The 25,118-nt window shown below is 38.3% G+C and overlaps 1 long non-coding RNA gene across 1 annotated transcript; it reads right to left on the reverse strand.

The window, feature by feature from the left end:
- Positions 1 to 2,132: 2,132 nt before the first annotated feature.
- On the reverse strand, positions 2,133 to 7,519 carry LOC121497144. The gene is made up of 4 exons (XR_005989414.1): positions 7,403 to 7,519; positions 4,950 to 5,100; positions 2,455 to 2,585; positions 2,133 to 2,190 (listed from the first exon to the last, which is right to left on the reverse strand). It is a non-coding gene; the product is annotated as an uncharacterized LOC121497144 (long non-coding RNA).
- Between the last annotated feature and the right edge of the window lie 17,599 nt (positions 7,520 to 25,118).

Consider the following 25,118-nt stretch of genomic DNA (forward strand, 5'->3'; position numbering starts at 1 on the left):
ATTGATTGGAGTGCTCACCAGCCAGCCCAAATTCATAGGAAAGAGAATGAGACTCCACCCCCTGATGGGAGATGTGTCAAAGGATTTTAACCCACACAATTAGGGATATTTACTTGGATTTAATAGTGTCCAAATAGTACTGATAGGTGGCATTATCTAGTGGTGAGAGCACAATAAGTTGGGCTACCTTATTATTTTAGCTGTGTGACTTCATACATTTTTTAAAAATCAATTTTCTTGAGATAAAATCTATATGCAGTGAAATGTATTCATTTCAAGTGTTTGTCTCTGTGAGTTTTCACATATTTATATGCTTGTATAACCACCAATACTATCAAGATAAAGAACAGGGGCAGCCCCGGTGGCTCAGCAGTTTAGCACCACCTTCAGCCCAGGGCGTGATCCTGGAGACCAAGGACTGAGTCCCGCGTTGGGCTCCCTGCATGGAGCCTGCTTCTCCCTCTGCCTGTGTGTCTCTCTCTTTCTCTCTGTGTGTCTCTCATAAATAAATAAAATCTTAAAAAAAAAGATAAAGAACGTTTCCAATTGTCCTAAAATGGTCCCTTGTATTTGTTTCCAGTTAATCTAGAAACCCAAGCAACCACTGATGTGCTTTCTATCATTATAGATTAGATTCGCCTGTTCTAGACTTTCATATAAATGGAATTGTACAGTGTATACCCGTTTGTTTAGTTTTTTAAAGATTTCATTTATTTATTCATGAGAGACACACACACACACACACACACAGAGGCAGAGGCATAGGCAGAGGGAGAAGCAGGCTCCCTGTGGGGAGGCTGATGCAGGATTCGATCTCAGGACTCCAGGATCACACCCTGAGCAGAAGGCAGACACTCAACTACTGAGCCACCCAGGCGTCCCATACAGTGTGTACTCTTTTGTATCTGACTTCTTTCACGTAACATATTTTTGAGATGCATTCATTTTTTTATATGTTTCACTATCCCTTTTTGTTTTCAGAAGTATTCTGTTATATGGATATGCCAAAATTCCTAGCATATGGTGTATTAGTTTACTATGGCAGCTACAACAAATTAACAGAAACACAGAGGCATAAACAATACAAACTTACTGTCTTATAGTTCTGTAAGGACAAGGTCAAATGCTTGATACAGGTTTCAGTGAGTTAAAATTGAATTGTTGACAAGTCTGTGTTATTTTCTGGAGACTCTGGGTACAGGGAGGCTGTGTTCCCTTTCCTTTTCTAGCTTCTAGTAGGCATTCACATTTGTTGGCTTATGGGCACTCTTTCTTCATCTTCAAAGCCAACAACAATGCATCTCTCCATATCTTTCTTCTGTAATCACATCTCCTCTTGACTGTCTCTCTTTCTCTACCTTCCTCTTCCACTTTATTTATTTTTAAAAAAATATTTATTTTAATTTTTTAAAAGATTTTATTTATTTATTCATGAAAGACACAGAGAGAGAGAGAGAGAGAGAGAGGCAGAGACACAGGCAGAGGGAGAAGCAGGCTCCATGCAGGGAGCCCGATGTGGGACTCCATCCCAGGACTCCAGGATCACACCCTGGGCCAAAGGCAGGCGCTAAACCACTGAGCCACCCAGGGATTCCCTCCTCTTCCACTTTAAGGGAATCTTGTGATTACACTGGATCCACCCAAATAATCCACAATAATCTCCCTACTTGATTAGCTGATTAGCAAATTTAATTCCATCTGCACCTTTAACTCTTTTTTGCTACATAGCATAACATACTGCTAATCCCCAGGGATTAGGATGGGGACATTTTTGGGAGCCATCATTCTGCCTACCACACAGAGTGCTATATAAGTGTTAACGTTTTTTGGTATTATTATCACTATAACTGAAGATCTTTAGACAGAGTTAAAGACTCGCATTCAAATTCTGGCTTTTTCACTTACCAGCTATGTGGTCTTGGACAAGTGAATCCTTTTTTGAATTTCCATTTGCTTAGCTATGAAATTTCAGACATGATATTAGCCATCTTTACAGAATATTTGTTTTTTTTTTTTTTTAACTTTTTATTTATTTATGATAGTCACAGAGAGAGAGAGAGGCAGAGACACAGGCAGAGGGAGAAGCAGGCTCCATGCACCAGGAGCCCAATGTGGGATTCGATCCCGGGTCTCCAGGATCGCGCCCTGGGCCAAAGGCAGGCTCCAAACCACTGCGCCACCCAGGGATCCCTACAGAATATTTGTGAGGAAGAATTGAGACAGGATAAGTGAGTGCTGAATATACCACCAACGCAAAACATCTGATTTCCAGTTAAAACAGTAAATTAAACACACCAAATCAATATCTCCCCTATGGGAGCCCCACTAAAGTGAAGTAAAGAAATAAAAATGTGAGCAGAAAATGCCAACAAATTATTGATAGAAGATAAAAGGAGTCAGTGAAGTCGTGGCCTCCGTCCTAGCAGGAAGAACACCACTGAGAAATGCACTCACTTGCCTGGCAGGCGTCTGGGGAGGAGAAGGCTGAGAGGCACAGGCTGTAGAAGGTGGGGATGAAGCCCCAGGCATTGGTGGAAAATCTATTAAACATCTAGGCCTTTCTCAGGAGACCAGCAGCTTATTCCCTGGAGAAATATTGGAGAGAGGTGCAGAGCAAGGGAAATAATTAACAGTGGAACACCTGAAGGGCCAGCCGTTGTGTATATTACCCCAACCCCCACCACACACAGGAATACAAATGTAAAGAAGTTCCCTCTGCAAAAACCAAGTGACCCCAGAGAAAAGACTTTAAGATACCGACATATGAGTTTCCCTTATAGAAGTTCCAACTGGCCTTATTACTCTGCAATGATTATGAATTGCCAGCCAATTTTTTTGTGCCTTGCTCCTAAACATGAACAGTCAAGGATCATAGATATTTGAAGAAAGTCCTCAACATCAAGGACAGAGAAGGAAATGAATAAAGAAGAAAGAACTTGGATGAAACAGAGACGAGGCAGGGAGCAGAATAAAACACAATTATCATACATTGTCAGAGAAAGAAGAAATTGCCTTGATTAGGAAGAACAATATAGTGCAAAAACACAGTGTCAAAGAACAAAAGGGTTCTTGGATATTCAAAATATAATTGCTAAAAATAGAACTAAACTCTTACCTACTATAATTGGAAGGCAATAGGTAATGTCAAAATTTATAAATCAGTAGATGACAGTACACTATAAGCATGTTATTTGGAAATATGCAGCAAATATCCAAAATAATTATTTACCTGAAAACCAAAGATTCAACTGGGAACTTTTAGAGTAGAGAACTGGGAGTTACAGATCAGTGGAGCAGGTACTTTATTATACTTCAACCCTAAAAATTTTCATTTCCATTTGTCTTTTTAAAAAAATTATTATGGGGGCACCTGGGTGGCTCAGTGGCTGAGTGTCTACCTTTGGCTCAGGGTGTGATCTCTGAGGCCTGGGATTAAGTCCCACGTCGAGCTCCCCACAGGGAGCCTGCTTCTCCCTCTGCTTATGTCTTTGCCTCTCTCTCTCTATTCACATGAAAAAATAAATAAAATCTTTAAAAAATTGTAAAATAAAAATAAAAAGTTTATTATGGTAAATTACATATCACATAAAATTTACCATTAATGATTCACAAGGCTGTGCAACTATCATCATTATCTCATTCCCAGATTATTTTCATCAATCCAAAAGAAAATCCTGTAACCATTAAGCTGGTACTCCCCACTCCTCACTCCTTCCAGCCTCCGGAAATCTTGAATCTGCTTCCTGTCTCTGAATTTGCAGACTCTGGATATTTCATTTAAATGGAATGGAACAATATTTGGCCTTTTGGAAGTTTCTTCTTTCACTTAGTGTGATGTTTTCAAGATTTAGCCACACTGTAGCATATATTAGTACTTCATTTCTTTTTATGACTGAATACTATTCCATTGTATGGATATACCACATTTATTTATTAAATCAATGGACATTTGGGTTTGTTTTCACCTTTTAGCTATTGTGAATAGCTGAACCTATTTGAACTTTTGTGTGCAGGTTTTTGTTTGAACACCTGTTTGCAGGACTTTAGATACCTAGAAGTGAAGTTCCTGGGTCAGTTTGGTAATTCAATGTTTGACTTAATGTGTGAACCCACCAACATTTTCCATAGTGGCTGCACCATTTTACATCCTTGTACAAGCAGTCTGATCTCTTTACATTCTCATCCACAGTTGTCCATTTGTCTTTTAACAGAATTAAAAATGTATGGAACTCTAAATAGAGCTAAAAGCTATATATATATATATATATATATATATATATACACACACACACACACACATATGTATATATATACACATACACACATATACATATATACATATACATATATATACATATACATATATATATCCATGTGATAAAATTATTAAGATAAAACCATAAAATATCATTAATAAGAGTCATAAAGATGAGAGAAAAATTGGGGGACTATCAGAGCTTTACCAGGTATATTAATTCCTTGTTGCTGCTGTAACAAATCACCACAATTTAGAGAGAAAATTGGGGGACTATCAGAGCTTTACCAGGTATATTAATTCCTTGTTGCTGCTGTAACAAATCACCACAATTTTAATGGCTTAATCCTATTGAAATTTATTCTCTGCAGATCAGAAATATGAAATGGATCATACAAGATGAAAATCAAGATGTTGGTAAGGCTGTGTTCCTTTCTAGAGGCTCTGGGGAGAACCCGTTTTCCTTCCTTGACTTCCTTGTCTACTTCTAGAGATCATCAACATTCCTTGACTTGTGGTCTCTTCCTCCACATACGAAGGCAGCAGTGTAGTATCTTCTCTCTTACCTGACCTGTTTCCATCCTCATACCTCATCTCTGACTCTGATCCTCTTGCCCCTCCTTACAGGGAGTCTATGATTATATAAGGCTCACATGAATCACCCACGAAAATTTCCCCATGTCAAAATCCTTACCTTAATAACATCTGCAAAATCACTTTTGCCATGTAAGGTGACATTTTTACAGGTTCTGGGGATTGGGACATGGACATCTTCAGAAGGGTACCACACCATGAAAATCACTGTAGACAAGGTCTTCCTTGTGGAGAAGCAGCCAGAAAGGGCCCTGTCAAGTAGAAAGTGGCAAAGTGACTTGGAGAAGTGCTCAACCTTCCAAACTTGAATTTTCTGTTTTGTAGAGGGATAAACATACTATTCTATGTGCATGCTGGCAGATAAAATAAGGAAAGTACATACCTACGCTACTCAAATTTCCACCAAGCACCCTTTAATGCTCTTAGCAGGTTACAGGCAAAGCTCATAGCTGCAAATTTTAGGCATGACATTGCTTTGAAGTCTCATGTTTTATCTGAGAAATTCACGTGCATTATGCATTATATTTAATAATAGATGTGTTTGTTTTAATACAAAGTAACATTTTAAATGTCTCACCAGCAGGAACAATAAATGGATGCTCTTTATTCTTTGATCTCATATACCCCGTCACATCTCTGATTATCTTTGTTTGAAAAACAACATTACATAAAAGAAAGAGCATTGAAAGCCATAAGGGGAATGATAACTCATATTGTTACATTCGAATAGTAAGTATTGAAAGCATCATATTTGTCTCACTCCACATAGTGAATCTTAGGAAATAAAGAGCATTTTTCCCCAAAAGTTAGGCAAAGTAGAACTCTACAAACAAAATGTGTGGTTCCTAGAATTTATCTTTTATTAATACAGAATGACTTATTCTTGACTGTGGGGCAATAGGTTTATTCGCTTTGACTATGACAGACGTGTGTCAGGCTTAGTATCAAGGAGCAATATGTAAAGAGGGATAAATGCCAATGTTTATGAGTTTGGAAATACTGGGGTGCTACGCCCCCATTATCTCCATAAGCCCCTTAAGCATCATTCTTTGAGATGGCCAACTGATGTTTTCTTAACCTTCTTTGGAAATTGGTGCAGCTTCAAAAAGCATCAATTTCCCTATCCAGATCACTACTCTATTTAGAAATTCCAGTGCCATCATTTTGTAAAATTTTATTTTGAAGATTTAATTAATTAATTTGTTTAGAGAAAGAGAAAGAGAGAACCCTCAAGCAAGGGGAGGGGCAGGAGGAGAGGAGGAGAGAATCCTGTGTAGACAGTACTGAATGCTTGGAGCTCCACACGGGGCTCTATCCCACGACCCTGAGATCATGACCTGAGCCAAAACCAAGAATTGGATGCTTAACTGACTGAGCTACCCAGGTGCCCCTCCAGTGCCTTCCTTTTTTTAATCAATAAGATCAGTATTCACAAGAGCACCATGAAAAGGGGATCTGGCCTCCCCAAGACCTCTTGTTTAACGGCAAAGAATTGAGTGATTAGGACTGCTGAAAGCCCTTCCAGAGAGCTGTGGGACTTGTGTGTGTTTTCTTCAATCAGTCTTAAAATGGCCTTGGATCTTGTCACCTGATTAGCCTGTTAAACAAGTGAAAAGGAGTAGATTCCATCAAGGACCCCAGAAAACATTTCCATAATGAACACCACTGGAGGGATATCTCATCTGCTTACAACTTCGTTTTATCTCTTCTATTTCTACCAGAGAGTGTAATAAGGACTTGGAACGTGGCCCCTTCTCAAGAAATCCTTAAAGAAAACAACCCTCCGCACTCCCCCCCCCCCCACCACCTGACAATTGTAAAATGCATAGTAATGTGGTTCTTAGAGGGTTATTGTTTTAACACATGAAATGATAGCGATACAGCACAACAATTGTATCTTTTATTGAAAAAATTACCATCCAATTTTGGCAAATAGATGAGCTAGATAATATTCTAAAATGTGTAGTCAGGGTGTAAGTGGCTGAAAAATCGAAGTCTAATGAGGATTTGTTACTGGAGGAAAGGAGAGGCTTGGACAGTGCACACAGAATTGCTAACGGGATAGTGTCAAAACAACCATTCACGGGGGACTGATTGAGAATCTGCAGAATAAAACAAGCAGACACAGGCCTTTGTGAGTTCCTGTGATTAAGCAGCTATAGGGTAGTCGGGGCTGCTGTAAGAGGCAAAGCCGGCTTAAGAAGGCGAAAATGAGTAGCTTACAGCAGGAATTGAAAAATACCATTCCTGCCAAATAACCCTTTGATTATTTTTCAAAACACGAAAAATGTTGCATGTTTTTATTCATGCCATGTGGGAAAATAAATCCCAATTCTTTTGCCTTCTAGTGTATAATAAAATGATCCGTTTGCTTTTGCTTCTTCTTGGTAAAACGAACAAGTCCTAAAATGCTCTGAACTCCATTCTGATTCAAACTCTGTTCCCAAGCAAAATAAACTCATTTACTCTTTGTCCTCCAATAACCCCACCAGTGCTCTATTTTTACCACTGAGCCCTGAAATGAATTCAGCTCTCAATTTGAATTTTCCTCACCTTGTCCGCGTTCTAAGTAAACTTGGAGTTGTCTGCGTTTGGTTCACTAGTCACAGAACAATTCCCACCAACTGGTGACTCCTTTGAGCTTCACTTTGGGTTTCCATTATTCATACATCAAATTGCTTCTCAGGGTATGACACTCTGGACGTGATTGGAAGGCCAAGTGAAAAATATTTAGGAGTGTCACATGACGAGGCCACTTGGACAAAAGGACTTTGTACATGTGACTTCACACAATAGAAAATCATGAACTTTTTCTCACCCCGTAAATGGCATTGTGCCAGAGTAAACTTAGAAGCTACCCTCTGGCATGCTTCTGGAAATCTTTTCAGTTCTGATAATGTGGAATTTTTATACTAAAATATAAATTAACATTTGGAAGAACTTAGTTATTTTCCATGGATTAAAACTATATAAGCTCCTAAATCTTGTTCAAGAACACCAGCCTCTTATAAGCTGGAAATTTCACTCATTACTAACATTTTATTTGTTTATGGGTCTTCTCACATATGGAAATATATGTAAAAAGATAAGAGTATAGGGACTCTCGGGTGGCTCAGCAGTTAAGCCCCTGCCTTTGGCTCAGGGCGTGATCCTGGAGTCCCAGGATGGAGTCCAGCTCCCTGCATGGAGCCTTTTTCTTCCTCTGCCTGTGTCTCTACCTCTCTCTCTCTTTGTGTCTTTCATGAATAAATAAATAGGATTTTAAAAAGATAAGAGTATAAAAAAGCAATAAGAATGGAGAAAGCAAGAGAGTAGATTTAAATTCATTGTTCATTTAAGTGAATGTTGTCCTTTAAGAAAACAACCTTTTTCATTTAAAAAAAAAATGTATATCTGAGGATGCCTGGGTAGCTCAGGGCTGCCTTCAGCTCAGGGCTTGATTCTGGAGTCGTGGGATCGAGTCCCGCATCGGGCTCACCAAAGAGCCTGCCTTTCCCTCTGCCTGTGTCTCTGCCTCTCTGTGTCTTTCATGAATAAATAAATAAAATCTTTTAAAAAATGTATTTCTGGAGCCCCCACCATATGCTCTGAACTGTGCCATGTGTGATGGGGAAACAGGAGACTCAGACAACATAGATTCTATCTTCAAGATCAGTTTTGTAGTAAGAGGCAGTGTGATAAAATGAAGAAGAAACTAGAAACCTGCAGTTAAATTTAGTACATACCAGACATTTTATACACTTTGTCTTTTATCTTCACAACAATCTTGCAAAGATATTATCCTTCTCAATTTATTAAGTAAGGAAAAATAGTTTGAGAAGGTGAAGTCACTTCCCTGAGGTCACTCAGCCGGTAAGTTGCCAAAGCAGGATTCACATTCAGATGTTTCTAACTTTAGAGAACCGAGTGCTTTTCACTGCCCAACCACCCCTATTTCTGGCATACCACTTTTTTTCCCCCTAGAATGAGTCACTCAATCATTTCATGTATTAGCTTCCTAGACTATAAAATGAAGAGACTTCTTTTCCTGTAGTGGACATAGATTCTGTTATCTTAGACTAACCCATGAAGCACTGAGAGACCAATACCAGACGGGATGTCTAGGGAAGGTGGTCCCCAGCCTCCATACTCAGGATCAGGCCCATTAGTAAAGGGAATTCACAAATTCTTGGTAAATGAATGAATCATGTGGGAGAGGCACGCAGATTTACTCAGTTTTCCAGGGGGGTTAATGTATTTGCCCTGAGTTACCCACTGCCACCTGGTTCTCTTAGGAAAACTCTCTTAGACCTCTATGTGTGACAGAGGGGGCTGATTGAGGGTGCCTTGTGTGCTTGTGAATGTCATTCCTCTGGGGGGGCTCAGGCTGGTGCAGGCCTGATAATGGCAGTGCTCTAGCCAGCTTAGCTGAAGGACATGTGGGTGAACATAAAGTACCACTCTTCATGCTGTCACTAAAACCATAGTCTACTCAGAAAATGGGGGGGGGGACAAGATGTGGAATAATTTGTTCTTTAGGATTCCCACAATGCAAGGGAATACTTGAGGAAGTACAAACCCTCACAAACAAAAGCAAATTGGGGTGCCAGGGTGACTCAGTCAGCTCCATGCTCAGTGGGGAGTCTGCTTGAGATTCTTCTTTTCCCTCTGCCCCTCTCCACTGCACATGCACATTCTCTCCCTCTCCCCCTCTTTCTACAATAAATAAATAAATCTTAAAAGCAAATTATTTCTTTTTTTTTTTTTTTTTTTAGCAAATTATTTCTGTTGATGGATTGTAATACAAGTGAAAAGTAGTTATCCAAGGCAATACTTAAATATAGCCATGAAGGAAACGGATCCAAACCCTGCCTTCATGAAGCTTACATGTAAAAGACAGATAATAAATAACAACAAAAAGGAATGTTTCAAAAATATAAGTTCAGTTATCTCAGCATACAGCTTACATCATCCATGGTTTTGAAAGCCTTTTCTCTCATTATCAAGTCACCATATATATATAGATCTACAAATAAAATATCTCTTCTGCTTCCTGGTGTTAATTGCCTATTTCTGCCTACACTCTGGATTATTATATAGCTTTAGAGTAAAATCTGATGTGTGTTATAGCAAGACTCCCTAATTATTTTTCTATAGAAGTAGCTTAACTATATTGTGTTCCTCAATATAAATTTTAGAGTCACTTTGTCAGATCCCACAAACACTCCCTGGTTTTTTTTTTTAAGATTTTATTTATTTATTCATGAGAGAGAGAGAGAGAGAGAGGCAGAGGGAGAAGCAGGCTCTATGCAGGGAGCCCGATGTGGGACTCAATACCCTGTCTCCAGGATCATGCCCTGGGCTGAAGGCAGGCGCTCAACCACTGAGCCACCCAGGCACCCCCTCCCTTTTGGGTTTTGATCAGAATTGCATTAGGAATTAGATCAATTTGGAAAACAATACTATCTCTATGATAACATTTTCATACAACATAATGGTAAGTTTCTTTGTTGTTAGGTTTTCTTTAACATCTTTCATTATATTTTTATAAATTTCTTCATCATAAATTCTTGCACATCTTTTACTAGATTTCTTGATTTCTAACTTTCAACGATATTGATGTTGATGTTATTTATTGTGAAACTACTTTCTCTGAGTGCTTATTACTACTATGTAGGAATGTATTTTTTTAAATATTGTTTTTATAGCCATTGACTAACTTTGCTGAATTCAAATATTAATTCTCATACTTTTGGAGTAGATTCTCTGGGATTTTCTATGTGAATAATCACATCATCCTAGAGCAGTGCTTCATTCTTGGGTGTGATTTTGTTTACAAGGAGACAGTTGGGCATGTCTAGAGGCATTTTTCGTTGTTACAACTGGGGATGTCAAAGATTTTATAATCATCTACTCCATAATTATTTGGTGAAGGAGTCCTATTGTGTATCAGGCCCTATTTGAAGAGCTGAGTATTCAATAGTATTCAAAACAAATATGTTCCTATCCACTACAAACTCAAGGCCTAGTTTATATCTTGCAAGCACTCATGGAAATACAGAAAGTACGGAAAGTAATCAAATAATGGACCAAAATAAAAATGGATGATGGTCCAAAGGACAGAAGTTATATAAAATACACTCTTTTATCACTATTAATAATAGATGCCCAAACAAACAACCCCTTGCCAATCAGAGATCATGTGTCCTTACTTGCTTTATGTATTTTTTTAAAAGCATAAAAACAAAGTCTAGGATTTAATTGAATAAGTTAGAAAAAGAATAAAAAAGAAACCACGAACATGAAAGAATCCATTGAGATTAAAGCAGACATTAATTACTTATTAAGCAACAAAACAAAACCAGTAGAATTGACAAATAAACCTTAAAAGCTCCTTATTTGAAAAACACCAGATAAAAGAAGAGAAAGGAGTATTTTTATAGTGGAGAAACAAACATGACCTCAGCCAGGTGCCCAAGGTCAACGTCAATGGTGATAAATCATGTTGACAATATGTATCTTTGACATGATGTGATGAAGATGGCAGTTCATCTGTGTGATCCTCATCCCCCAAACCCATAATTCCAGTCTAGTCATGAGAAAAACATTAGACAACTCCCAACTGAGAAGCATTCTAAATAATATCTGACCAATATTCTTCAAATTGTCGAGGTCATAAAAAACATGGGTGGTCTGTCACAGCCATGAGGAGCCCAAGAAGACGTGACTACTAAATACAATGTGGTGTCCTGGATGCAAACCTAGAATAGAAGGATATCAGTAAAAATCTAGAGAAATCTGAATAAAGTTTGGACTTCAGTTAACAATAATGTATCAATATTGTAGATTAATTGTGACATACATATCATGTTTGCGTAAGATAGTAACAATAGAGGAAACTGGGTATGGGTACATGGAAATTCTGTACTATCTTTGCAACTTTTCTGTCAATCTAAAACTATTTGCATCAGTTTACTATTGCTGCTGTAACAAATCACAGATTTATTAGTTTAAAATAACACAGATTGATTCTCTTACAGTTCTAGAGGTTCAGATATCCAAAATGAATCGTAGGGGGCTAAACGCTAGATGTTGACTCTGCTGGTTCCTTCGGGAGGCCCCCGAGGAGATTCTCTTCCTTGTCTTTTCCAGTTTCTAGAGGCTGCCCACATGCCTTTATTTGTGCCACAGCACTCCAGTCTGACTTTCTGGAATCATAATGCCTTCTCCTCTGTCTGACCTTTCCATGTCCCTCTTATAAGGAGCCTGTGGTCACACAGGGCAAAAGTGGATAATTCAGAATAGCCTTCCCATCATAAAACATCCTTAATTTAATCGCATCTGCAAATAATCTATTGACATGTAAGATAATATTCACAGGTTTTGGAGATTAGAGCATGAACCTTGGGGGTAGGGGGTCATTATCAGCTTACCACACTATTCTAAAAGAAAATGTTTCTTAAAAAAAAAAAAAGCACCAGACAACTATTTAGAAAATCTAGTTGAAACAAAAGGGGAGCACGCAATTAAATACCAAAGGCAAAGGAGGATATAAAAACAAACATAGAGCTTTTAAGACTGTGAGAGAATAATACATATGATTCTGAAATAACATTTCATTCTAGAAGAAGTACATGACTTCCTAGGGCTATAGGGTGTTGCAGAAAAAATATTAGAAAAACATCCAGGCAGGGACACCTGGGTGGCTCAGCGGTTGGGCTTCTACCTTTAGCCCAGGGTGTGATCCCAGGATTCGGGATGGAGTCCCACATGGGGCTCCTTGCAGGGAGTCTGCTTCTCCCTCTGCCTGTGTCTCTGCCTCTCTCTCTCTCTCTCTCTCTCTCTCTCTGTGTGTGTGTGTGTGTCTCATGAATAAATAAATAAAATCTTTTTTAAAAAGATCCGAGTATAAAGGGAAAATGTCAAAGAAGGCTTGGGGACAGACTTTTTATTTAATTTTTTTTAAGTAGGCATCATACCCAACATGGAGCTTGAACTCACAACCCTGAAATCAAGAGTTGCCTGCTCTTCCAACTGAACCAGCCAGGCACCCCATGGGACAAGGCTTTTTCCAATGACCATGATTCCTATTTATTGAGTGCTACTAAGTAATAGACAGAGCTGGAATTCAAACCAGCATTTGTGTGGTTTCAAAGCCCATGTATTTTCACAGCATTGTTTTGCCTCCTGTGGATCAGTCTTTTCATTCTCCAAAGGAACAGATTTTACCTATTGTATATATTTTCTTTCAGAGCATGGAGAGTTACCCAACTCATATTTAACTCTCAGGACTATGTAGTATAGGCTGCAGAGATAGGCTTCTCTCTCAAGCTGTAGGATTCTAGCCTCAGTGAAGAACTTCTTTGGGCTTCAGTTCATTATCTATAAAATAGAAATAATACTATATCTAACTTTTTTTGAAGGAGGGGTAAAAAGGGGCAGAGAGAGAGAGAGATAATCTTAAGCAGGCTCTATGCCCAGTGCTGAGCCCTATGTGGTGCTTAATCTCATGACCCTGAGATCATGACCTGAGCCAAAATCAAGAGTTGGATGCTTAACTGACTGAGCCACTCTGGCATCCCTCTAATTTTTAATTGTTGTAAAGATCATAACAACAAAATACAGTGTTTGGAATGTGCTACGAACTTGTAAAATGATCACTACTGCTATTATGAATACCAGTAATAAAACCAAATGAAGATAGGATAAAAAGAAATGAACTAATATATTTTAAAATTCTAAATGATTTAACAGCCAACTGAACTAGAAAGAATTCAAGATGAATAATCCATCACTACCAAGTAGAAAATATCAGTTTTGTTTAATATTAGAAAGTTTATTGTTATCATATTGATAGGTCAAAAAGAAAAAAAACATATGATTATTAACATCTTGAAGTATTACAATCATTTCTAATGGAAGAAAATTATTTTTATTTTTGTGACCTATAAATAGAAGAATAATTCCTTAACACATTAAAGAATATCTTACACTGACAACGTATATCTTTATTTAGTGCGAAAATACCAATAGAGACATTTCCATTAACATCAAGAATAAAACAAGAATGTCAGCTATCTTTCACTATTTAATATTATTTTATAAGTTTTGGTCACAGCAGAAAGCAGAAATAGGAAGTGTGATTACCGGAAAAGTGGAAACAAAGTTATCATTTTTTACAGATGATATGATAATATGCCTAGAAAAACCCTAGAGAATCAGCTAAAAAATAATTAGAAGTGAGTTCAGCAAGATGAGTGAATATAAATATCAATGGACTTCAAACACACCAGCCACAGTCAGAAGATATAATGAGAAAAATATCTCTTTCACAATAGTAACAGAAATATAAAACACCTAGAAATATAAGCTTAATAAGAAATGTGTCAGACCTTTGTGAAAAATACTGCAGAACTATACCAAGAAACATAAAATAAGGCTTAAACAAAGGAAGGTATACAGCATGTCTGTGTGAACTGTTACAAATTTATCAATTTTACCCACATTAATCTTTAGGTTTAATGCAATCCAATACATTCTTTTTAATCCAATACATTTTTAATGGAACTTATCTTTGGGAGATTTGCTAGAGGAATAAACATATGAGAATAGCAAAAGAAAATTTGGAAAGGAAAGCTAATGAGGAGGGGGAACTTGTTCCACCAAACAAAAGATACATTGCAAAGCTACAGTGGATAGTGTCAGGTCACCTGGGTGGGGGAGTATCCCATGTTGCTATTCTCCTGGAGAGGTAGTCAGTGGTACATTTCAGGAGTTTCATAACCCCTGGCCATTTGACCCAGGGATTCTTCTAGAATTCTGTCATTATAAATGAGAAAGAGAGACACCTGACTGGCTCAGTTGGTAGAGTATGCAACTCTTATCTTGGGGTTATGAGTTTGAGCCCCACATTGGGTGTTGAGATTATGTAAAAATAAAATCTAAAAAAAAAAAAAGAAATGAATAAGAGATGTGGACAATGCTTTTGGCACAGGAGTGTTCTTTATATTCTCTTTATAATATCAAAAACTGGAAAGAAATCAAATGAAAAATTCTATTGGAATGGTTAGACTATGGTACATTGATGGTTCTGAAAAATTTCTGATTTTAAGAACTTTAATGATATGGTAATATATGCAACATAATTTTTAAGGTAAAGTGTAGAGCTCAAAAGTGCATCCTAGAGAGGTTATCTCTAGAATTTAGGGTAAGATGTTTTTGTTGAAATCAATATTTGAATTTTTAATACTTGAATGTTTCTAGAATAAGATGCATTGCCTCCAGAATCGAAAAAATAGTGCATGTGGGTCTATGTGTATTTACGATGCAATGTGTGTTCTTCAAGGAAGTAATTGAACTTTGAAAATTGGAAGTGAACTTCATGGGCATTTCAGGATGTTTTCTGTTTTGTTTTGAAATATACTCTTCTCCCTCTCCAGACTTGTTCTGCTTTCTCTAAGAAACATGGTCCTATAAGCAGCCCTGTATACTTATTCCCTTATTTTTGTCTTTAAGAGAAAGGAATATATTTAAGTTTGGCTTGTCTTTTTACAAGGTTATTAAAAGATTTTGAGATTTCACTTGGCTAAAAATGAAAAGATGTTAGAGAAAAAAAAAACATACTTTGTTGCCTAGGTAGCAGAAATGCTAACACTATCAAATATAAGATTTCTAAATAAGCCTAGGCCCAAATTAAAGTGGTATTTCCAGATGGTTAAAGAGTTAAAATGACATGGAGAAAGCTAAAGAGTAGAATCAGGTAGTGACTTGGAAGGAGAAAGTGTTGAATAAATATTCACATGAGAGCAGTTCACTGAGATGGGAAACACTGGGATAATCCTCCCTGGAACATCTTGGAAACATATTTTGTTAATTTTCAGACTTTTACAGATTTCTATAATAAATAGAAAAAAACGAAAGATACAGGAAAATACAAAGATAAAAAATCATCACCAACAACCCTAGCATCTATTTACGTAGAGTTACTTCCAATTTCTCTTCTCTTTCTCTTTCTACATCCTTCCCACACACATTATTTTAAAATTGTTTACTCGTAACTCTAAATAAAATTTTGTATCTCAGTTGCTTTTCAGAATGAACCCTTTGGAGAGAATTTGGGTGTTAATTTTTCTGCAATCTCTTATCTGAGAGTCTCCCAGTGCAATGGCCAGGTTTCCTCATGGCCAGCTGCCCTAACTCAACCACTCAATCTAAAGGGACGTCTCCACAGTTGACAAGCCCCACAAATGCAGAGGGGGCTTTTATTGCCTTTTCCCTTCTTTCTTGAATATGAAGCAAAGATTTATTTAACAAATATTTATTTATTCATTTTTAAAGATGTACTTACTTATTTCATAGAGAGAGAATGCAGGGGGAAGAGGCAGAGGAAAGTGAGAGGGAGAATCTCAGACTCCCAGCTGAGTGTGGGCTCAGAGCTTGATCCCAGGACCTGAGATCATGACCTGAGCCTCAATAGTCAAAGGCTTAACCAACTGAGCCATCCAGGCACCCTTATTTATTTATTTATTTATTTTAGACAGAGCACAAATAGGAGAGGCAGAGGGAGAGGGAGAGAGAATCTCAAGCAGACTCTGAGCTGAGGGTGGAGCTGGTCACAGTGCTTGATCCCAAGACCCTGAGCTCAGTATCTGAACCAAAACCAAGACTTCAGTGCTTAGCCAACTGTGCCACCCAGGCACCCCAACAAGTATTTATTAAATACCTACCAGGAGCCAGATAGAGTCCTGGGCATGTAATAGTGAACCAAACAGACTCAAATTCCTGTCCTCTTGAGGTTTACAGTCCAGTGATGGAAGAGGGAAAAAAAACTAAGTGAATTATTCAGTGTTTTAGAGATTGATTTGTGCTCTGAATAAGAATAAAGCAAGGAAGGAAGAGAGATTGAGTGCTGGGGCATATCTACAACTTTAGCTGGGTGGTCAAGGAACATCTCACTCAGATGAAGACATTTACTCAAAGGTACCAGAGAATTGATATAAATTAAAAAGTGAAATATATAAATTCTTATAAAAAAAAAAAGAAACTGTTGGATGATGACAAGAAGACTAAGTGAATGTTTGTACCTACCTAGATATACCTGTGTGAAATTTGGGATGGGGGATAATAAAATTTCCAGCCATGGGAACACAATTGGAAGGTGAGGGAGGGGTTCTATATGGATGGATAAGATCCAGAATGGCATAAAATATTTAAACAGTAATAGTGAATACTAAAAGAAAATAGATCATTATCTTTGAAGCATGAGAGAAAATGTTTTCAATCTAGAATACAATATTCAGTGACATAATCAGTCTAATAATAAGACATATTCAGATATACCAATGCATTGAAAAATCTACCTCTGCATGCATTCTTCTTAGGAAGTTACCTGAAGATGTGCTCCTTAACAAGTTGAGGGTCTAAGTTAAGGAAGAGTATGGATGGAAAACTAAGTTTAGGGAGATCCAACAGTGGAAATTTTAAAAAAAAGTATGTATTAGAGTCCTTCTGAGAAACAGATCCAATGGGATATATCTATACATTTAGAGATTTATTACGTGTTATTGGCTCACTCAGTTATGGAGGCTGAGAAGTCCCATGATCTGCGTGTAAGCTGGAGAACTGGGAGAGCTGGATAACACATCCGTGTTATCTGGAGGCCTGAGAACCATGAGCACTGAGGGCAGGATGGATGTCCCATACCAAGCAGTCAGGCAGAGGGAGGACAATCCAAACTTCCTCTGCCTTTTTGTCCTATTCAGGCTCTCAATGGGTTATAATATGTTTGGATGGGATAATGCCCACTCAAAAGGGGAGGACTATCTGCTTTTCTCAATGCACCAATTCAAATGCTAATCTCTTCCAGAAACACGCTCATAGACACACCCAGAAATAATGTTTAATTATATATCTGGATATCCCACGGCCCAGTCAAGCTGACACATACAACTAATCATCACAAGTACATAGGGAAAAAGAAGAATAAGAGGTAAATTATGAACCTGCTTCATCAGTAAGGCAATAACTCATATAATGCTAATGTTGATCAGTCAAGAAATAATGGGAATAAATAAGCAGAGAGAACATGGTAACCATCTCCATCTATGACGTTTATGATGATCTTGTCAATGGAAGCTGTAGAGCAATGCTTCACCATCCAATTGGCTGTCAGTAGTGAGGATGTAGGGGAAAAAGGAAAACACAGGATAGGGATGAAGCAAAAATTGTGGAAATGATACCAGAGCTAGATTATTTGAAGTCAGGTAGAATGGAGATAATTTCCTGAACTAAAAGGGAGAGTACTTAAAAAACTTTTTTTAGAGAGTGTGGGACCCGGGAAAGGAAGAAGGGCTTAAGGGCATCGTGCCAGCCCATCATGCTGATGCGAATATAGAAAAGATATAATACTCATACATTTTTTTGCTTGTAGTTTAAATTTACACAATATCACAAAAGATAATTTATCAACATTTCACTCATTAATTCAAGATTTTTTATGCCCACTCTATATCAGGCACTATTGAATTGCTGGAACAATAAAGATTAAAAAGACGTCTCTTCCAGTAAAGATAAATGTAATCGTGTGAGAGACTCTGGTGAGGGAAGATAGGCATGGAATGATTAAATTCTATAAAGTGTTATAGATGCTGGAACAGAAATATGTTCAGCATCCAAAAAGACACCAGGAAAGAAACGGCCATTCTGTCTGTGGGGGGAAAAGTTCAGGAACTGCCTGATAGATGTAATGCCTTGAAAAAGAGCTCACCTTCAGTCTTTGAAAATACGGTTACTTTCCTTTGGCTCTAACCTAAGGAAATAACCTTAAATTAAAAAAAAAAAAAAAAAAAAGTAGGCAAAAACAAAGTGAAGCAAAACAAGCAAACGAAAACCTTTTTTGGTGAATCAACTTTAAGAATATCCCATAGCACTTATCCTCAAATTAATCCCCAATACTGAATAATCCTTGAGCTAGGGCAGTTTCTTCATGTGTATTGGAAATAATGATGCCTATGCTAAGGATAATGGTGGGAATCAGAAGTAAAATACATATAGCTCTTAGCGTATAATTGATACTCTAAGAAAATTTCTGCAGTGATGATGAGGAGGAAAATTGGTCTATAAGTCAGCAGTAGTGCAGAAATAACAAGAGTGGGGCACCGGGGTGGCTCAGTGGTTGAGCCTTCAGCTCAGGTTGTGATCCTGGGATTGGGGTCCTGGGATCAAGTCCCACAACCGGCTCCCCTCAGGAAGCCTGCTTTTCCCTCTGCCTATGTCTCTGCCTCTCTCTGTGTGTCTTTCATGAATAAATAAATAAAATCTTAAAAAAAAAATGTCAAGAATCAACTTAGCATTCCATACAAGGAGCTTGCAGGGAGCCACAGAAGCCAGGAAGGCTGGAACTGGCATGGGACTTAGAGACCAGCCCATTTTTCCTTTTCCCTTTTAAAAACTATTTTATTTTATTTATTTATTTGATAGACAAGTTGGGGGAGGGGGCAGAGGGAGAGGATCTCAAGCAGATTTCATGTTGAGCACAAAGACCAACTCTGGACTCAATCCCAGGACCCTGAGATCATGACCTGAGCTGGGACCTGAGTCAGACACTTAATCAACGGAGCCACCCAGGCCCCCCTAGACCAGTCCATCTTTCATGTGTGTAGGAAACTGAGAGACACAGAAGTTAAATAATTTGCCAGAGAAGTCTGTATGAATCCTCGGGACATTACATTCAAAACTTTGAAGAAAGACGTGTATGTTCTGAGGCAAAAATGTTAGTGAATTTGAGAGCCCTTCACTTTTTCCAAATTATTTAAATAGTGTGTCAGCAAAGTTGTGTTTACAAATCAGAGACACAATGTATTTTGGGAATCTTTTATCTTCCTTTGAAATCAGTTCCCATCAGTCATGTGCCAATTGTGCTAGGAGCTGAAATCAGAATAATCAAAACCCACATCTTGGGGTATAAACATTGGCTGGATCAAAGTGATGTTTTCCTCCTTTTTAGCATTTGGTCCTAGTTTTAGGCCATTTCCTCCTGTGTTTCTATAACCGACTATGTCCTGCAGTTGATGAGGGGTTAAAGGAGACATAGTGGTCTAAAAGAACTTGCAGAAAGGAAAACATTGTAAATTCTACTATTACCTTTCCATTTGTTGTACCTGACAAAGAGGGAAGAAATGAACCTCAATCCTACTAGTCGGGTCTATGTAACTCATGGGCCTAGCTGTGACCTCCTCACTGTAGTACTGTAGCCACAGGTAGGAGGCGAGGAGTAAATGTCAGCCCAGCACACATCCCTTCTACCTTTCTCTCAGCCCGTGTCTCCTTCAGAAGGACCTCTGCCTCTCTTACTTCTACCTCCTTTCTCCAATGTGCTAAAAATATGGAAGTTTATATTCTTTCAGCTTTAGTTTCTTCAACTCTAAATGGAGGATGTTAATATCTTTAGTAGTGGTTGCTGGGACAATTTATTTATTTATTTAAAAGGATTTTATTTATTTATTTGATAGAACAAGAGAGAGAGGGAGCACAAGCAGGGGGAGCAGCAAGCAGAGGGAGAGGGTGAAGCAGGACCCCACTGAGGAGGGAATCCCCCCTCCCCACACAAACACAGGGCTCTATCCCAGGACCCCAGGATCATGAGTTGAGCTGAAGGCAGATGCCCACCTGACTGAGCCACCCAGGTGTCCCTTGCTGGGATAATTTAATTAATTGAAATAGTAAAAGCTATTGGATATATATATATAGATATATGGATAGAGAGATGCATACCTATGTATATAGACATATATGTGTGTGTGTGTATATATATAACAAATACTACTTTTCTTCCTGTCCCTCCTCCCCTGTTCCCTTCTTTGGTCCTTTATTCCTTCTATTTTTTCCCCCTTCCTCCTCCCTCTCTCTCTCTCTTTCTTTCCTCCACCTTCATGATGTTACTCCCAGGATCCTTCAACAATCATGAGTCACACAAATTATAGTCCCTAATCTTCTTGGGCTACATCTTCCATTTTGTAAATTGGAAGAGAAGCATCTGTTTAGAGGCTTCCACCAAAACCCTTCCGTCTCTAAAAACCTACAATCCTCATTTTATGGAACCCAAATATCTGGTGTTCATGGTAGGAGTGTTTCTAGGAAGAGTTTGGTTATAAAAATTTTTGCTTTGGGATTTGGGCTTTATATAGTTCCTGATGATCATTCATTCCACTTTTTAAAAAGAGAATTTGAGACAGCCCAGGTGGCTCAGCGGTTTAGCACCTCATTGAGCCCAGGGCGTGATTCTGGAGTCCCAGGATCAAGTCCCACGTCGGGCTCCCTGCATGGAGCCTGCTTCTCCCTCTGTCTCTGTCTCTGTCTCTCATGAATAAATAAGTTAAAAAAAAAAAGAGAATTTGAAATCTGCCTAGGCTAAAAAGAGCACAGATTTCCAATGGTGATTTTTCATATTGTTCCTGGGATAAGAAACTTAGATTGATTTATATTTCTTCATTTTCTAAAAAGAAGAATGGATGTTCCATGCGTGCTTTTTACCTATGGTGGATTTGGGGTTGAAATAATTCTTCAAAAAGATATATGTCTTGAGAACTAACCTGGAACTTTGGTGTAAGTGGATTGTATTTGTACCAGGTTTTCATTAGTTTAAATTCCCATTAAACTCCACAGTATTGCTCTGTGGTATTTAGTGTTTCACTATTCTTTTCTTCCTAAGATTTGGAGACCTAGGGTTATGAAACAAAATGAATAAAAAAGGGAGCATTTTTTGGGAATATCTTTGTAATAGAAAATTATTTAGTTAGGTTAATCCTGTGTTTCTTTGAACCTATTTCAGGGAAAGACTATAGACTCAAATATATCATGACAGCAAAAGTATCATAAGTATGGAAAATGAAAATGGGGTGTTAGAATGAAAAAAAAATTTCCTCTGCTCTTCAAGTTTGTCTAAGAATTAAATCCACATGAGACAGATCAACAGGAGAAAATCAGATTTAATTACGTACATATGGGGAATTCAAATGAACATGAAAGATTCCAAAGACAGTCAGGCAAAACGAAATATATGTGTCATTCTGGATTAAGGAGAAGGGAGTCCGGGACTGAGGCTTCAAAGAGAAGGAAGACAATTCACAGGAAAAATGGAACGAGTAAATGTTTGGTAATCAAATGTTTGTTGGGCCCTTTGGAGACAATGGGACACAGAAGAATTTTGACAAACAAACTTTGCTAAATTCCTCCCTATCTACCACACCTAATTCATAGTACACTGTGATAATCTATGGTGATAGCTCCCTTCCTGGAACAGGTACTCTCTCTAAATCCTTTTTGGCTGTTAGGGGAAAGGTCAAAAAGAAAAACTTCTCGAGTTTTCTGTTTCTTAAAAATAATCAGGCTAAAATAATCCACATGCCAAAAAGAAACATTTTGGGGTGGGAGGTTTTGCTCTCCTACAGGGGAAGGGAGAGACAGAGAGGGAGAAGAGAAAGGAGACAAAAGACACAGGTGAATGAAAACAGATTCTTTCCTCACCTCACAGGCAAGACTATGTTCAATCATCATCTAAGCTTTGCTTAGGGAAGATTTTAAAACTCACAGTAGATGTTATTTACCTTCTCCTCACAGTGGGTGGTTGTCTAACTTAATGTTAGGATGAACGCTTGAGTTTAACGTTTAGGTTCAGTCCTTTACTGCTTAAGTGATGCAGAGAAAGGAAAAGACAATAAGCACAAAGTACGGGATCAAAGACAGGAAAGAGTGAAGAGGTGCCAAGGACAATATAACTTTGCCACCTGGTGCTAAGTTTTCCTTAGGGATCCTCTGTTCCTCAACCTCAAACCCAGGAGGACCTTCTGAAGGAGCATGGTCTCAGTTATTTTTTTGCCCAAGTGTCTATACAATCGAAGTGATCTGTCCAGATGTACGTATGAGCAAAATGTGCCATGTACATATGACAGCATATTAGCTGGCTTATAAAGGAAGGGAACTGTGACCCATCACTTCATGGATGAACCTTGAGGACATGCTACTGAGTTAAATAAGCCGGTCACAGAAGGACACATATCGTGTGATTCCACTTCCATGAGGTACCTAGAGGAGTCCAATTCACAAAGGCAGAGAGGAGGGTGGTGGTTGCCAGGGACTGAGGGAGGAGGAAATGGGGAGTTAGCGTATAATAGGTACAAAGGTCTCCTTCCGGAAGATGAAAATGTTCCAGGACGGATGGTGCTGACTGTTGTGCAAGAATTGTGAATGTACTTAATGCTGCCTAATTGTATGCTGATAAATTGTTAGGATATTAAATTTTATATTATGTTTCACTACAATTAAAATACTAATATTAATACTACCAATAAAATACTTGTGCTTTATAGAAAAAAGCTGACTCCAGATGGATTCACACAAGGTGAAGAGAAAGAATGATTTTTCTTTTATTGCTATTTCAATTATTATATTCATGTTATCTCATTCAGGAAAAGTTGGGTGGGGCAAATGTCATCAGGAGACCAAGGCTCAGATGTAGGGCACGTGGGTGGCTCAGGCGGTTAAGCATCTGCCTTTGGCTTGGGTCCTGTTCTGGGGTCGTAGGATGGAGCCTCATGTCAGACTCCCTGCTCTGTGGGGAGTCTGCTTCTCCTCCCTCTGCCTCTCACCCCACTCCCTACTTGTGTCCTCTGCTTTCTCTTGCTCTCTCTCTCTCTCAAATGAATAAATAAAATATTTTTTAAAGAAAAAAAAAAGCTCAGAGGTGAGTAGCCTGCTTCTGCTTACAGCGTGGGAGTGGGCCACTAAGGAATTTGATGCCAAGCCTGTCTGTCCGTGACAAAGCCCACACTCTCTTTTGCGCTGCACTTTCTTTAAAGGGCTAGTTTTCACCGAGTTTGAAATATTGAAGATCAGAACTCCATATGTAGGAACATTTAAGAAAATGCAAACATTGCTCGGGTGTGGGAAGAGAAGGCAGGAAGAAAGGATCCCTAACAGAATGAGAGAGATGGATAATCTATGGCTGCATAAGAAAGTCCCTGTTAACTTCTAGAGATCATTTTGGGTTTCTTACCTCTCTTGACTTCTGAATTTGAAAGCTCAATAGTGCATATGCCTACCTTTTTCCTAATCTGGCAAAAGGTGAAATGGGAGACCCAGCCAGCCCTTTCTGGATGTTATAATGATAATGGAGGGCTTGGCATTAGTTTTGATTTTTGAGAGAAACGAGGACTGATTCAAAGTAAAGACAGCAGAGCTCAAAATTGAATTAAAAACTTAGGGATGAAGCCTCACCTTAATATCAGCTATCTTCCCATTGGTCTAAGTAAAATGAGTAAATTGTTCTGTACTAGAAAGAGCGCCAGCACTGGAATCATAGATTGAGATTTTCCTGTCGCTAGATGCTTTCAGGTTGTGTCACCTTGAACTCCTCTCTTAACTTCTATGAGCCTCAGTTTCCTAATGCATAAATGGGCATAATAGTAATGCCTAATTTGCAAGATTGTTGAAGGACTGAATTACATTAACAAAGATGATATATGTTGGAGTGCTTGTCACATCTTGATTCAATCTGAAGTGGTTGATAATTCAAAAGGCAAAAGAGAATTTATTTTTCAAGCCAGTGGTCGCCTGTGTGTCAGAACAAAGATGGGCAAGTTCAGCGCTCTCGGGTACCACATAAAGTTACCGGTAAGGAAGGGAAATGTTTAATAATAACACAAAATTAAACCTTTCCATGCTTTGAGGTGAAAAGGTAACCTGAAGAATATCACACCAAATGGAGATTCAATGAACAAAACTAGGTGGTATCCTGCCATCATATTCACTTTAGGCTGGCTATTTTAAAAATCACCCCATCTAAAATCTTTGGGAAAATTAATGGATATTTATAAGAGATACTTTATAGCACAAATATTTTATTTATTAGCATTCCACATGCACAGTAAAAGGGATAGTTCACATGACTTGAGCCAACGAGTAGCTGGGCAGATTCAGAACACATCTGTTAAAAGTGAGATTAATAATTAAAATATAAAGCCACCACTTCTTTTTAAGATACAATCATTGGCTTCAGGGGAGTGAAAATTCTCCAAGCAACTGGCTTTTTACAGTCTCTCATCAATTGCTTTTCAGTAAATGAGGGTGGTTTAAAAAAACTAGTTTTGAACTACTGGTCAGAGCTAGTCAGTCAGCGTCACTTGGCTGAAATGAGCCAGAGAATGGAAAAGTTGGTGCATTTTTTTTTTCTGTTATAACATTCTATATCTGTATTCCTAATTTGTACATGAGCATTATGATAGGCAGAACCACA

The sequence above is a fragment of the Vulpes lagopus genome, chromosome 1 (genome assembly GCF_018345385.1).
Source record: "Vulpes lagopus strain Blue_001 chromosome 1, ASM1834538v1, whole genome shotgun sequence".
In the NCBI taxonomy this organism is placed as follows: domain Eukaryota; kingdom Metazoa; phylum Chordata; class Mammalia; order Carnivora; family Canidae; genus Vulpes; species Vulpes lagopus.